The 16,679-nt window shown below is 34.4% G+C and overlaps 1 protein-coding gene across 3 annotated transcripts in view; it reads left to right on the top strand.

The window, feature by feature from the left end:
• Positions 1 to 6,790: 6,790 nt before the first annotated feature.
• LOC149779081 (uncharacterized) overlaps positions 6,791 to 16,679 on the top strand; it is a 44,758-nt gene continuing 34,869 nt past the window's right edge. For all 3 annotated transcript variants that reach the window (XR_016415569.1, XR_016415568.1, XM_089939631.1), the window contains exons 1-2: positions 6,791 to 6,866; positions 8,583 to 8,724. The gene's annotated coding sequence lies outside the window, so the exon portion shown is untranslated. The remainder of the gene's footprint in view (positions 6,867 to 8,582; positions 8,725 to 16,679) is intronic.

Below are 16,679 nucleotides of genomic sequence, written 5' to 3' on the forward strand. Positions count from 1 at the left end.
AATAACTTTGATTCTCATATGAATTTCCAACATGATAGTGTATGCATTTTCTCATTATAATACTTACAGTTATGTTTTTCTTAAAAGTGGCCATGCAGGCAGAGATCTCTCAAGAAACAATCCCGTTTATACAACCATGCTACATGCACGCAGTACCGTCAAAGAGTTTGTAAGTCAGAAGATTGCTTTTATCAGGATATTTTAATGTGACGAGCTAATATGCTACTGTTCTGTGACATATGTGAACATTTACTATCGTCAAACTGACATTTGTTGGAGAAAAGGAAGCAAGTGATACATGTAAGTTGAGACTATGTGACAGCATCAGATACAGAACTGAAACATCATATATATTTAGTTGCACCAACCTATGCGTCCTTCAGTATTGTTAAAGACATTGGATTTAACTTTCACCTACCACTTCAATTTTGGCTAGAATATTTCAGAAAACTTTGTTTTGTGAAATCTGAGTTCGCCCACCTTTAAAATCTTTAGTGAAATCAGCAAGCTTATCCTAAAATGTCATTAAACGTGGAAATCTTTTATTTCAAAACATACCTAGGAACACTTAGATCTTTTTAAAAAAAGATGAATCGATTCAACTTGCCAGAAAATACAATCTTTCTGAGGTAAAGGATTCCTTAACAAAACAAGAAATAAGAAATATTTTGGTTCAGTATATGGTAGAATAACTGTTCTGGATAACAGTAAGTCTGTATCAGACTCTAACACAAAAGTAAAGGCATTAGAATTAAAATACAAGATGGAATTAGAATTGAGGAACCTGGAACTTCAGAAAGATAAAGAAGAAAAACAAATGTAAATGCAGTTACAATTGGAAAAAGAAAATAAAATGAAATTGGAGAATGAAAAAGAACAAATGTTCTTACAAAAAGAACAAATAAAGTTACAATTTGAGGAAGAGGAGAGAGAGACGGGAAAGAGAGAAAGAAAAACAAATGCATTTACAAGCGGAAGAAAAAGAGAAAGAAAAACAAATGCGATTACAAAAAATCCAAATGCAAAAGGAAGAAAGAGAAAAAGAACAAGCAATGTAATTACAAAATGAATAAATGCAACTGCAATTAGATAAATAAGAACGAGAGAGAGGGAGTATCAATTTAGAATAACAGAAAAGGAGCTGGCAAGTGAAAAGCATATTCACACTTCAAATACAAATTTAAGTTTTGTTCTTGCAAAAAGTATTAGATTAGTGCACACTTTTAGAGAAAGAGATGTAGGCAAATATTTTCTATATTTTGAAAAAGTTGCTGAAAATTTTAAATGGCCAAGGGAGCATTGGACTCAATTATTACAATGTGTAACCACTGGTAAAGCTAGTGTTATATGCCGTTCACTGTCAGTTCAACAAGGTAGTGAATATGATACGGTTAAGGAATGCATCCTAACGGGTTATGAGTTAGTCCCTGAAGCTTATCGGCAACAAGTCAGGAACTATAGAAAAGAATCTGGACAAACTCATGTCGAATTTGCTAGAGACAAAGAGTAGTTATTTGATAGATGGTGCATAACCAAAAACGTTGAACAAGATTATGAAAAGCTCAGTCAACTTGTATTGCTTGAAGAGTTCAAGAACTGTGTCCAAAATGACATAAAGTGTTATCTTGACGAGCATGGGATTGAAACCTTGGAAAATGCTGCTCGTGCTGCTGATGAGTATTCTTTAACTCATAAAGTTTATTTTGTAAGTAAGACTTCTCCTCAACAGTCTTCTGGAAGAAACGTGTTTCAGCCTAATACAAGCCCTTCTAAAATTCAAACTGGCGCAACTTCTAAATATCAAGATTCTGATAAGCTTGATTCAAGTTACTTGTTTCTTCCCACGTGTACCTATTGCAAGAAAAAATATACGTTATTTCTGATTGCTATAAACTGAAACATAGGCAACAGAATTAAGACAGACCTATTCCAAAATGCTCTTATTTGTATGGGGTCAAAATCATGGTCAATTATTCAAAGCAATACATTTATTGGGTCTAATAAACCCCAATCTGATTTTATTATGGAGAATTATGAACCATTCATATCGAAGGATTCTATATCACTCATGGGTGATTCGGCCAATCCTATTCCTACTCAAATTTTAAGGGACGCAGTAGCTTCTCAGAATCTTTTATTGTGAGGTACTTTCGTTTTTACGTAGAAGTCTTCTTCTAATGAGAGCGTTCTTATCCAAGGAGTAGAGTGAGGCTTTGTTAATGTTCTTCTAAATTGTGTAAATTTGTCATCCGACTTAGTCTCAGGACTAGTGACAGTCGGCAAATTGTCTGTTTTACCCGTTGAGGGCATTCATTTATTACTAGACAATTACCTGTAACTGGCAAGCCTTGTTTGGATCAGAAAGTCGATCCAATTGAAACAATAATTCCGTGATTTATTCCCAGCTTGTGCAGTTCTCAAAGCTATGGCAAAGAAAGATCTTGTGAATGATGTAGATAACGGAAATATTCCTTTAGCTGACACATGTATTGGTCAGGCGTTTGATGCGGTCACTTTCACTCCTTGTTTGGATCAAAAAGAAGGTATTGATCACAGTGATCCTCTTTTAACTACTCGTTCTCTTTATTCTAATCAGGGTGATAAACGACAATCACTTGTCGTCGAACAGGAAAAGGAACCCGAGATCTCCTGTTTGTTTCAAAGGGACATTAGTGAAACTGAAGCTACTGAAATTCCTGTCTGTTATTTCATTAATAATGGAATTCTTATGAGAAAATGCAGACCTCTAGAGGTACCTGCTGGTGATGGGTGGTCAGTTATCTATCACATTGTAGTTCCAAAACCTTGCAGACAGGAAATTCCGGTCTGGCCCATGAAACTCCATTGGCTGATCATTTCGAAATAAATAAAACTCATCACAATATCTTGACTCACTTCTATTGGCTAAAACTCTAAAGTGATGTTGGTAAATACTGTAGATCTTGTCGTACTTGTCCAATCGTAGAAAACCCAATCAGAAAATACATTAGGCTCATCTACAACCTATTCCTGATTTTGACGAACCATTTAGTAGAATTATGGTAGATTGTGTTGGTCCCTTACATAAGACCAAGTCAGGTAACCAATACTTGTTGACCATTATGTGTGCGTCAACGAGGTTTCCAGAGGCAATTCCTTTGAGGACTATACAATCTAAAACAATAATAAAAGCTTTGATAAAGTGTTTTCGTCAATTTGGCCTTCCCAAATCTATCCAGTCTGATCAAGGCTAAAATTTCATGTCTGGAATTTTCCAGCAAGTTCTATACGAATTAGGCATAAGACAAATCAAATATTCTGCCTATCACACTGAGAGACAAGGGACATTGTAAAAATATGATTCGATCATACGGGTAAAGATTGGGATGAAGGTATTCATTTACGATTGTTTGCTGTTAAGGAATCAGTTCAAGAATCTCTAGGCTTCAGTCCCTTTGAACTGGTCTTTGGACACACTCTTCGTGTTCGACTGAAGTTATTAAAAGAGAAACTTCTTTCTAATGAAGATACTAAATTAAAATAAATATATATTAAATAAGATACGTGTTATACGTAACACTTCCCCCATAAAGAAAAAGAAGGTTTATATAATAAAACTTTCTTTTTCCATTAATTATATATGAGGTTAAAGAAAAACATAAGACGAATTCTTATGTATTATACACATTGTACATTAAATAATACATTGTTATACACGGGAAAGTGCATCTGATATTAAATTATCTTTTCCTGTGATGTGTCTGACATCAAGATTATATTCCTGTAACAACAAAACCTATCTTAGTAGTCTTTGATTTTTGATTTTTCATCTTGCCGATGAAAGTAAAGGGGGTTGTGGCCAATAAATACAACAATCGAAGAAGGAGCTGAACAAATGTATATATGATAATGTTGTAATGCCAATATCAAAGTCAAACATTCCTTCGCGATTGTTGAGTAATTTCTTTGATGCTTATTTAATTTCTTAGAATAATAGCACACTGGATGGTCAATACCGTTCTCCTCTTCTTGAATCGAAACTGCTCCAACCCCAACATCACTTGTATCAACAGACAATTTAAATGATTGGCTGAAATTTGGAGCTGTAAGAACTTGCGTGCATTTAAGTATGATTTTCAGCTTGTCAAAAGCCTCCTGACATTTTTCAGTCTAAAGGAACTTGTTTTTCTTACTCAATACATCTGTCAGGGGTTCAGCGAGTATAGAAAACTTGGAACAAAATTTTCGATAGTATCCGGCCATACCTGCAAATCGCATTAGTTGTTTTTTATTAACAGGCATGGATAATTCATAGATAGCCTTGACCTTAGCATCTATAGGTTTAACTTGTCCATGTCCCATGATATGTCCTAAAAATGTTACACTAACACGACAGAACTCACTTTTAGATAAATTAATTGTCAAACTTGCATCTGTGAGTCTGTCAAAGAATTTCCGAATTGTTGCTAAACGTTCTGTCCAGGTGTTGTTGTAGATGATGACTACATCGATGAACCATCACAATTGTCTAGATCAGTGGTAATCATATTCATCAGACGTTGAAATGTACTTGGCTACCCTTTCATCACAAATGGATTACTTTATATTAGGGACGCCCATCTGGAGTAACAAAAACCGAAATTTCCTTCGCTTTTTCCGTTTGTGGAATTTGCCTAAATCCCTCCCGAAGGTCAAATTTGGTGGCATACTTGGCATTTCCGATCTTATCAATACAGGCATCAATTTTACGTAATGGAAATGAATCTGTTTTTCACACCATAAACCTTCCAATAATCAGTACACATTCGAAAAGTTTGTCTGGTTTTGGAACAAGTATGCATGGTGAACTCCAGCCACTTTTACTGGGCTCAATAAAATCATTCTCCAGCAAATGCTGAATTTATTTGTTCAAGTATACCTGTTTGAGAGGGTTCATCATGTACGGGTTTTGTTTCACAAGTTTGAAATTTACAATTTCAACGTCATGAAAGATTGTGTTCGTTCTTTTAGGATCATCTGGAAATAAGTGCTCATATTAAACAAAAAAAAACTTTTTAAGTTCATTTCTTTCTTGCATTCGCAAATGTGAGAGCTTCTTGTCCAGATCTTCGACAATTTATGAATTCCAAAGATTTGTGACTCCAATATCAGTAGAATCCGATGATATTCCTTCACTTAAATCTTCATTAAGTGGGACAGATACAACTAAATTAATTGCATGTTTAACCTCGCTATCTCTTTCAATATACTCTTTTTGGATGTTTATGTGACAGTTCGTTTTGTTTGTGCCTCCCAGGAGTATTTATGTTGCAACTTAAATCATTTGTTTTCCTGTCAACTGTGTAGGGTCCACAATACTTGGCCTGAAGATGATCTTGTGGTATGGGAAAGAGAGTCAGGACTCTATCACTTGGCTGAAAGCTCCTTTACTTTGAGTTTTTCTCATATCATGACTTCATTTTGGATTGAGTAGAGTGCAGATTTGCTCTTGCGACCTCACAAGCCTTTGACAACTTATACTTAAAATTAGAAACATAATCAAGAAGATTAATTTTAACAGTATTTTTCCAAGGAAATAAATTATTTCTTAAATTTGTCAAAGATTGTTGTTTTCACTCTTGCTTGTGTTGCTGTTTATTTGAGCCTAATCACGTAACATAAGAATAGGTTTACTTGGAGTGCCAGCATAAACCTGCAAATAGGCAAATGTACTACCTTTACCTTGTTGTCACTTATGTCGAATAATAGTCATCATTATTAGAATCAGTTTATCTCATTGGCATGGTTAGAAAAAAATAAATCTATACAAAGACAAAACTAACTTAATTTGCATTACATAGGTCTATCTCTAAATTATTTAGGTCTTTCTAACACTCCTCATATTGATACCTTCTAATTCAATAAATGCAAGATATGAATAACTATATATTTCACAGAATGTAGTACTTGACTAATCAGGTTAAAACCTTTGGCCCGATTTGTCTTGAGCCTTTGCCACCATGAATTAAATGTTAATATTTTAATTTTAATAGGAATGTGTTCCAGCACTGACTGTTATATTCAGCAAGAAAATTAAATTGAAATGTGAATTATAAAGGAGTGTGGTACAAGTTTAGAAGAGCAATACAAAAAGGCCGTAAGATTTCATATTCATAAGGGTCAAGGGTATAAAATCGTTTACTGTTCAAACACCATGAAAACTTATTTCGAATAGTGAACAATGAAATTTAATGTCAGGTTTAACACACCTTTGTAAAACACTGTAATCGATATCATTAAAGTGGTATTCATTACTGCCATTTTGATAGTTTTCATTGATAACATTTTCAGCAATTTTAGCAGCCTCAGTATATACCACAATATGCAATAATTTTAAATCTCTCTTGGTTTGAAATATCCCGAGCAACAAACTTTGGAATTAAAACATCATAAACCAAGTATTTTCCGCATCAGACTCATCCTCTACGGTACTAAGTGGAATGTTTAGAAAACTCTACTAATGAGAAGAGAATCTAAATAGAAAAATTGATTACATCACTGAAGATAAATCATGCTTATTTCCCCTGAGGCAGGACTATAATTAACTATTGCCCAAACTGTGTTTATTTAAGCATAGAAAGAGACCTTTAAAAGCTTTTTTTACATGTTTGGCAATGGCTGCCAGAAGTAAATCACCAAACGCCTAAAACTGATGTATATTCCTAAGACTATTTTCGAGGTTGTAAATGCCGATTAATGTTCCGGTCATAATTTTCTTTGTAAAGAATGTAGTTCAAACCTTCTCGAACGTTCTTTGTGACATGCGTAGTACGTTCCTTCCGTTATTCAGTATAGTATTTATAATTGCTTTTTTCTAACACTAAAGAGACGAGAACATTCCAGTGTAGGTAAGTAGCCATTCAAACTCTCTTTGTTTCTGATAGAAACTTGTATATCTTGCATAATTTGTAGTTTTCGCTACACTGTTGTACTGTTGAAATAAGTTGTAATACTTTTATCATGTAAGGGAAATGTTAATGTGTTAGATTGGTGTGTGGGTTTTGGGTGGAGTGGTGTACGTCCTTTCTCAGCATATGGTAAGTTCTAACTAGCGGGAAGGCCACGGGACGATACTGGTAAGCTTTGTCACATACCCACCTTGATCAAGCCGAGACTGGAATCCACAGGAGTGAAATATGCGTGATTTGTAAAGGCGAGCGTCTCAGACACATCGGCTAAAGGGGCCCCGCCTGAAATTGTTAGAAATTGTGTCCAATGTCATTACATCATATAACTTATGCTTACACTATAATAATACAGATCATAACACATGGATCAAAATATTGATCATATAATCTCATTTGCTTTCATTAAGTCCCAACAATCATTTAGGTGTCATTCGATAGTTTCGTATTTTGACACCTCCTTAATTTGTAAGGTAGAAGGCATGAAACTAATTATGATAGGCTTAGCATTTATAAATTTACAACGAAGCTAAATCTGTAGTGTGGTTTAGATTTACTTTGAGTTAGGCTTGAAAATGGGTTGGCTTGTTTGGTGACTGCCTGTCACAGATAGACAGCATCGGAGATCAAATGCATAACTTGGGCTGCAAATGAACAGCCGACTTGGCTTAAGTATTTACGTATGTCTGTTACAGAGGTAAATATCTAAAAATTAAGATGGTTGAGGGGTGATGCAAAGTATGCTAATTTGTTATAGTACTAGTGAACTTTATTCATGCATAAGGCAAATACTGATTCTTTTAGCTGACTTGTCACAGAAAAATATTCGAAATAGCTCATTGCTTTCAAAAATGAATGTAAAGCGAGGGGATGGTGGCAGTGTTGGTTCAGTATCAAAGCCATCAATTGCATAAGGAATTAACCTGACTGCTGCAGTCAAAATCGCACATGCATGCTTTCTACAAAAATCAATAGTTTGTTTTTGTTTGTATCTTCAGTGTAAAATTATTCTCAATTTTCTGCAATATGTCATTGTTGGAGGAAAATTCACCAGATAATCTGTCCTGTGTAAAACCTTAATAACTGGTGTCATTTTTCAGTCTTGTCAAATTAGATTCACTGTGCCATAAATCATTTCCTTATTACCTCCATGTCTTGAATCTGTCATAGTTAGGTATTCCAAACATACACTTCCGACAGATTTGATAGCACTTAATCATAGTAGAAGAAGGGAGTTAACTCAACACTGTTCGCGTTACCAGCTATTGCTTCTGATCCATTCTGCTAATGAACAAGAAAAGCCTTATAAGATTCATGCACGGTAATTTAATTGAAGTATTTCACATACTTATTCAGTTGATCAATATTTTCAATATATACTTAGTATATATTCCTAATTCAATGAAGAGTGCCTTAATTTAATGCTTTAACATACATATCTACTCATGATGTAATGCTTCAATACATAGATTTCCTCTAATCTATAAAAACTTAAGTTATAATGACACACAAAAACACACACATACACACACACACACACACACACACACACACACATATATATATATATATATATATATATATATATATATATATATATATATATATATATATATATATATATATATATATGACGTTTAGGGTTTTATTTTCTTGTAGGCCTCAAGGCGTATGGGAGCACACCTGCTGAAGTGATATTGCTAGTGAAAGATTTCCTTGGGAGTCAGCTGCACCAATTGTTGTGGAGCTTGCGCAGGAACGGAGGCATTTGCATCAGTTATCAGTTTCATTGTAGTGTTTGGTGAGTTATATGAAATGGATGTCCTTTTTTACATTGTGTTATTTCATCTTCGCTTTATTACTTCGCACGATTTTCTGTTTGCTTTAGATTTGATTCTATGCAGGTCAAAATCACTTGCAAATCAAACTTCTCTAAATAGCAGCAGGTTCAGCAATAATATGCGCTGGCCAGTTTGAAATGATGCAAAGGTAACCTTCTTAGTGTTCTTTAAATATTTTATCCCTACATATTCTTTTATCAACAGACGGGATGAATCTGGGTATAGAATTTCATTGTTTGCCAACTTGTATGGTTCAGTTTACAAAGAGTGGTCCATACATTTTATCTTACCTGATGAGTTGCCTCCCTTACAGTCTACCTCAAATTTCTCGGTTCTAGTATTGATTTGACCTTCTTCATGAAATCAGTGAGAGAGTTCTGGTCAATTTATGTATAGTGTGCATCGTTCATATTGTGTTAACTACTTAGCATGCACATTGTCCAGTTATTTTCCAAGAGAATCAGCTTGGCTTCTTTTACATCTTTTATTCACTACATTTTTGAGATTTCATAAATAGTACTATTTTTGCTGTGAGATATCACTGATATCACCAGGCACTAACACTACAGGATATATTTGCTATAAAAATGATGACGTTGACGTGTTACAAGGAATTATATGTTTAAGTGTGGAGAGCAAAATGAAAGTATGAAGGTGTCTCATAGCTGTTGCTCCGTTTCATGGCTCTCGATCATCGGCAACTGCCAAACATCATAGGAAACAGATGATTGTGAATTTTACACATGTTGAGGTTGCGTTTTATTTAGAATTGCTCAAAGTTTTGAAACTGAGAAGCGTTTCCCCTAATCCGACTGACATATAAATTCTTAAGGTCTCACTGGATAGTTTCGTATTTTGACACCTCCTTAATTTTTAAGGTAGAAGACATGTACCTAAATATGATACGCCTAGCATTTATAAATTCACATAGAAGCTAAATCTGTAATGTGGTTTAGATTTATTTTGAGTTAGGCTTGAAAATGGCTTGACTTGTTTGATGACTGCCTGTCACAGTTAGACTAGCACTGGAGATCAACTCCGTAACTTGGGCTGCAAATGAACAGCCGACTTGGCTTACGTATTTGTGTATGTCTACTACAGAGGTAAATATCTAACAGTTGAGATGGTTGAGGGGTGATGCAAAGCATGCTAATTTGTTACAGTACTAGTGAACTTTATTCATGCATAAGGCATTTTTTAGCTGCATTGTTACAGGAAAATGTTCAAAATAGCTCTTCGCTGTCGACAATGATGTAAAAACGAGGGGTTGGTGGCAATGTTGGTTCAGTATAAAGGCCACCAGTCGTATAAGGAATTAACCTGATTGCGGCAGTCCAAATTTCTCATGCATGCTTTCTACAAAAATCATTATTTTGTTTTTATTTGTATCTTCAGTGTAAAATTATTCTCATTTTTCTGCAATAGGTGAAAATTAACTAGATAAACTATCCAGTGAGACCTCAATCAGTTGTATCACAGCTGAAGAGAACTAAAATAACTAATGCAGCGTTAAATCAAATAAAGTTGTCTTCGTATAGTCATTTCTTTTTTAGATAGTCAGCCAGATGCACGTGTTTCTCTCAGTTAAAAAAAAACAAAATCTTCATTGGGAGTACTGGATCTTGCTGTCATTAAATTCCCCCGTTTTACTGATAGAAACAAGTGCCATTTATGTTTTGATACAGGGCTGAAAGTTCATGGATCCATTTCGTGCCACAGGTTAATAAACGTCGGCTCCAGCATCAAGGTCATTCAAAGTGCACCCAAATTTCATTTAAATTCTTAATCATTCCAATTAACTCTCTCTCTCTCTCTCTCTCTCTCTCTCTCTCTCTCAAAATCCATCTCCTAACGCAACTGCCTAACCTAAGAGCTTTGCAACAAGACTTTTCTATCCATTAGTTGAAAACCTACAATACTACCCATTACGATTTTCAGAAAGTAAGTCGCCCCATCATGCTTGCAAGATTTGTAGAAAATAAGTTGTCTTATAATGCTGACTGCAGAAAGTAATGTGTCCCAGAATCTTGGGAAATCAATAAAAATGCATTTTCCTCTACAAATCAGCAAACGAATTTCTAAATGATTTGCCTGAAAAATGCCTGATAGTACATGTATATTTACATGACTTTACACAAATGTATGGTGTATGATTTTTAAGGTGGTATTAGGTATTTATATTAAAATTGTCCGAATATAATGGGTGCCCCTCACTCCAAAATCAGACACTATATAATAAATAAAATATTAGGAAATATTGAAGTAACTATGTCTATATATCTCGAGATGAATCTTATTTCTTATTAAAAATGAATAAAATCTAATAGCAATTCTCATACTCAAATACGTCAATTGTTGGCACTTTTAAATATATACTACATACTGTCCATCTTTAAACAAAATACAATCTAATGGCAATTTTTATTAGACAAATATCTTTTTTGTCTTTTCTATACTTTTGCCATATTTACTATTAATTATGTTTATTGTATTCGCACACACTCCCGTTTGTTTGTAACCCACCACGACCACTACCACCATCGCTATAAAAAATCCAAAGCATCAAGTGTATAAAAAGATACATAAACCGTAGTCATTTCATTCATCAATGTCATAGTTTCTAACCTGATTGTCGCCAACACAGAAAGTAAGTGATGCAAGCAATTAAAGGCTGTATGACAGCATCGGATACAATATTTAGAGGCAGAAATATCTGAGTTTTGTTGAAGGAAGTTAAATTGGACTTGATCTTTCAGCCATAGTATCATCAACCATGTAATGCTATAGGTATGTTGATCGTTTAGCTCTGTCAGCTGACCATTATGGTATTATATTTACTTACCCATTAGTTCTAATTTATTAACAAAGTGTTTGAGAACAATGCTACATATCGTAACTTGTATAAATCTTCTTCATAAGCCATGTCATATCGTAGGTACACTCTAAACTATTCTATTTGTTTGATAATGGTTAAAAAATAAAGACAAATAATGATTTACAATGACAACAAGTTTTACAACAATACATTCCAAGTATTTACCATGCTCAACAATGATTTTTCCTCTTCCGTGAGCTTGAATACTCGTGTTATCCATGTTCAGAAAGGGTTTTAATCTTTTATACAGAACACCTTCAAAATTCTAGTGTTAGACTTGTATTATTCACATTAATAATAATTAGGTATAAAATAAACAGTTTTGTCATTAGGCAAGAGTACTTTGATAGTTTTAAAAAAAATGTGAATAGGTTCACTTAGAGTAAAACATGCAAATCTGCTAAGGTGTTACTAGAAATTTTAAATCAGCCACCAATGTTGAATAAGCCACATATCCATTAGAATGAGTGCATCTCATTTGCATGGTTAGGGTAAAATAAATCCATTCATAAGACAAAATGAACGCTATATGCAAGTTACGTGTATATTCCGAAAAATCTTTATATGCATATCTTATTAATTAAATAATTGTGAGATACACGGATTAAATATAAATTGCACAGAGCTTAGTGATTTCATTCGCCACTTTAAACCCTATCATCGGATCTTTATTGCGTCGCAGCCAGCATGAATTCTATCTAGTTTTTTTTTATTTTTCTAAAAGCTTCATAGACGTTTTATGATTCAGCACTGAAGTCTACCATTATGTACAGAAAATTAAATTCAACCTTGAATTAGAAGGGGAGTTGATACTATCTCAGAAGGGCTATCAGAAAGACCTTAAGGTTTCAAATTCACAATAGTTAAAGGTATATTGACTTGGTCCATCATCAAATGCTTTGTCCAAATGTAATGAACATTACCTCCATTACGAATTTACAATGTAATTATTATGCATCATTTCTATGATGACAGGTGTGCTCTATGTATGGTAATATGTATAATGTACTTATCTAGGACACGTCTTTCAGCGTTTAGCAAGTGAATTTTGTTACCTGCATTGTGTATTGGAACACGCTGACTCGCGATGTTTTGACACGATGTGATAAACTGATTCAGTATGCATTGTAACCTTGTATAACTATTTTGTGCATATTTTGCATGTTAGTCATAGAAGTATAACGAAATTACCTTTTATCATGTATAATTCCACCAGGGCATGATCAAATTATTCCATATTTCCAATGTTTTGCTTTGCACTAGCCACCAAAATATGTAATAATCCGCCATTTGCACTCTTTTGGTCAGTGAGTGCTATGGAATTTCATTGGTTGATGGTTACATGACCTTTTCCTATAAATAGCACCACGTACATGTAATGTAGAGTTTCACTATTATCTTGTCCAGCGTTCGGAGCAGACGGAAGGAAAGTATCGGGTCACGTTGTACCCATGTCATCTATTCTATAGTGCCTCATGCTATGTTGGATAAACATAGTCAAGTTGTAATGGTTAGCTCCAACGAAATTTAATATGCTTGCTTGACCTTACGGGGAATTCCAGAACTTATTCATGGGGTGACGTCTGCTACCGTATTAGTTGATATGATTTCACCTTCTTCGAATTATCACCGCGATTAACCTATATAAGTGAAGGCGAGAGATCATTACGATATATATATATATATATATATATATATATATATATATATATATATATATATATATATATATATATAAAATCCTGGGAAACATACAAATTGTTCCCTCAGGAACTGATATATATGTATATTAAAGTTAAGTCACTTCTAAACCATCACTCTTCACTTTCGTTAGAAGCCGAACTCACGTTGCACCTTCGCCTTACGATATTCACCACCTTCAACACCTGAAAGTTAATACTTCACCTTATTCACCGCCCCGATTTAAGCAACTATTTCTTGTACTTCCATAACGTGAATTCTATGTGATATAAATCATTACAAATATATTCTTAAATCCACTCAGAGAGAGAGGTGTAGAAGGTGCAATATTTGAAGCTCCATTGAACCTTCCCCCACGGGAGTCGATCACCTTTGTCTTCCGTGATTCTCTGGTTTACATAAGTTTGGTATTAAATCTTAAATGTTTATGTATATGTAACTGTATTGACATTCAGTAATTGCATGTTCACCTGCTCTTGTTCTTAAGGTAATTTACAAATAAATAATTTCGATGTTGATTATATACGGTCTTGTATTATTCTTTATAATCAAAAGCTAGACAGGAGGACCCAAAATATTGTAGCATAAAACGGCATTACACAAACACCATAAAAACTCATTTGGAATAGTGAACTATGTAATGTCAAATCTAACACACAGCTCTAATGCAGTGGATTCAATATCCACTAAAAAGTATACTTTTCATGTGCAGCAGTGTTTAAGCAGTTGTGGCTGCATCGGTATATAGCACAATAATTCAGGTATCTCCTGGTTTTAAAAATCCCCAGCAAGAAAATTGTGTCCTAAAATATAATAAATAAGTTAGTTTTATATCTGCATCTAACTGAAGCTCCATTGTACTGTGTGTTCTGGTTACAAAACTCCAGTGATAGAGAGAAACGTCAAAACAAAACTAAGCTACAACACTGAAAATTAAGCTGCTTTATTTCAACAGAATCTCCAAGGAATTATCAGCAATACCCATTTTTAATATGACTATGATGTTGACCAAGTGTAGAAGAGGACTAGATGTGTTTGAGATTGAAATGACGTTTATTAATAATACTACTGACCAAATATCATAAATATCTCTGAATATGTTTCAGATATATGTCCATACAGGAAAACTTAAACTCAGACCTGAAGCAAATGTTGGCAGGGGCGCTACCACTGTCAAATAAAATGACACATATCTCGCCTAAGGCAATAAGATATCAGACACTACGGCCCAAATTATTTTCATACCTTAATATATAAGAATTTATTTTAAGGCATTTTCCCATTCCAACTAATGACAGTCAGTTGTGAGTGTTGATAGAGGAAAGTTCAGTAAATTTATAAGTGCATCGTCCTTAATGATTTCTACGACACCTGTTTCAATTTTGTTATTTGGTTCAGAACAATGGATATGTTAATGAAAACTATATTTATATTTTCACGTTAATAGCGATATCTTTTGCTCATTTACAACCAATTTAGAGATCTTCATTTCATCAATATACTTGTAAAGTTTGATAAAAATTTCCATATACATTTTGAAGAGTTGGCAATAGTGATTGTTGAAGAACTGACAAGACATGATGCATGATGTGTGCAGGCCAAAACTTCAACTTCATTATAAACGCGAATTAAAACCCACCCTGATAAACATTTATGATATTTACCTGACTATAGCAACCACTACATGTAGCAAATTGTGTGTGTGTGTTTGTGTGTGTGTGTGTGTATGATTTGGATCTTTAACGTAGCTTTAACATTGTTTCACTAATATCGATATGACGTCTTCAGTACTACAGTTCATAGTGATCTCTAGCACTGGGGCGTAATGCCGCAGACATGTAGCATCATGTCCCAGGCAGTCACATTATCCTGACACCAGGCTGACCAGTCCTAACACTAAACTCTTAATGCTAAGCGCCAAACAAGCTAGCTGCCAGCACTATTTTTATAAATCTTTGGTATGACTCGGCGGGGGTTCAAACACCCGACCTCCCGCATCCAATGCTCTAACAACTAAGCACCGGTATGGTCCAAATATTTTGTTAGTGACGTTATGAGTTTCCTGGATGCAGGTAAAAAATAACAGACACACAAAACCGCATATGCAGGTAAAGTTATTATTCCTGAGTAACAAAGCATCAGACTTGTGCATAAATATATCTTTGCTCATGAAACGAAGAAATTTTATTTTATTTTTTTACAAAATTGGACAATAAAGCTAACATCTATGTTACATATAAATACATCAAGCGTCCGTTAGCACAAATTTTAGGTCGCTACTCCTAAACTACTCTTAGAAAAGCCACATTCATCCATGGTCTAGTTCGTCCCATTTGGAAATGGTGCCACTCGGACATCTAATATGGCTGCCACAGCAGCATGGTGGTTTTTTTTTTTTTTTGCCATTTCTCTTGAAGAGGAAAACATTGAGACATAGCGTTTTCACAGCAATATTCCATAAACTGTATCTTTGGGCCTACATGAAAACGATGCCGTTTGAATATCCATTATGCCCGTTATAGCAGCCATCTTGAAAATCTTGTTATCGCTTATCCTCATGAGAAAATGTCCATATCAATATGGGATTTTCACTAGATTATTTGTTATGACGTCTAGTTGGTTACAAATAAAAATGGTGCCGAAATGATATATTCTAATGCCATTATGGCTCCCGTCTTGAAACGTTTGTTAATTCTACTCCTATTAAAACTTAGGTCATATCACTTTGGGGATATTGCCATAAGACTTTAAAGTTTTACAAATATGTGATCCAATATGGTAATCATGGCAAAGTCTTGAAAGTCTTGTTATTGCTACCTTTCATGACTGGGCAGTTATACCAACACGGGGTTTCAATAAAAGATATTATATCGTGTTGGTTTTTAACTGAATATGGTTCTCATCTGATATCTAATTTCTATGGCAGCCTGAAATCTTGTCGAAGCTACTAACTAACGAAAATTCATATGACATGAGATTTCCACCAGCAATCATATTTCTCTAGTGCGTTTGTTTCTTCCAATGAATTCGTGCCAATCATATCTCCAAAATGGCCACCATGGCGCCCCTACTAAACATATAATAAGTAGTTATATTCCTGAATGGATGTTTTTGTGTCAAATGTGTGTAGCAATGCACTAGACTAGAGAATATTGTACCATACTGAGTCATTTTCAACCACATTGGCCTGTTAAAAATCAAAACAGAATTTAATATAGTACGCTAAAATTGTATCATCTGCAAACAACAGTAATCTTCTCATCTGTCTGGGGTTGGTAATCCATGTACATTAAACACCAAAAAGCTACTCAATAAACACGCCTCATTATCTCTTGGTTT

The sequence above is a fragment of the Sinohyriopsis cumingii genome, chromosome 17, assembly GCF_028554795.1.
Source record: "Sinohyriopsis cumingii isolate HCF-2022 chromosome 17, ASM2855479v2, whole genome shotgun sequence".
In the NCBI taxonomy this organism is placed as follows: Eukaryota; Metazoa; Mollusca; class Bivalvia; order Unionida; family Unionidae; genus Sinohyriopsis; species Sinohyriopsis cumingii.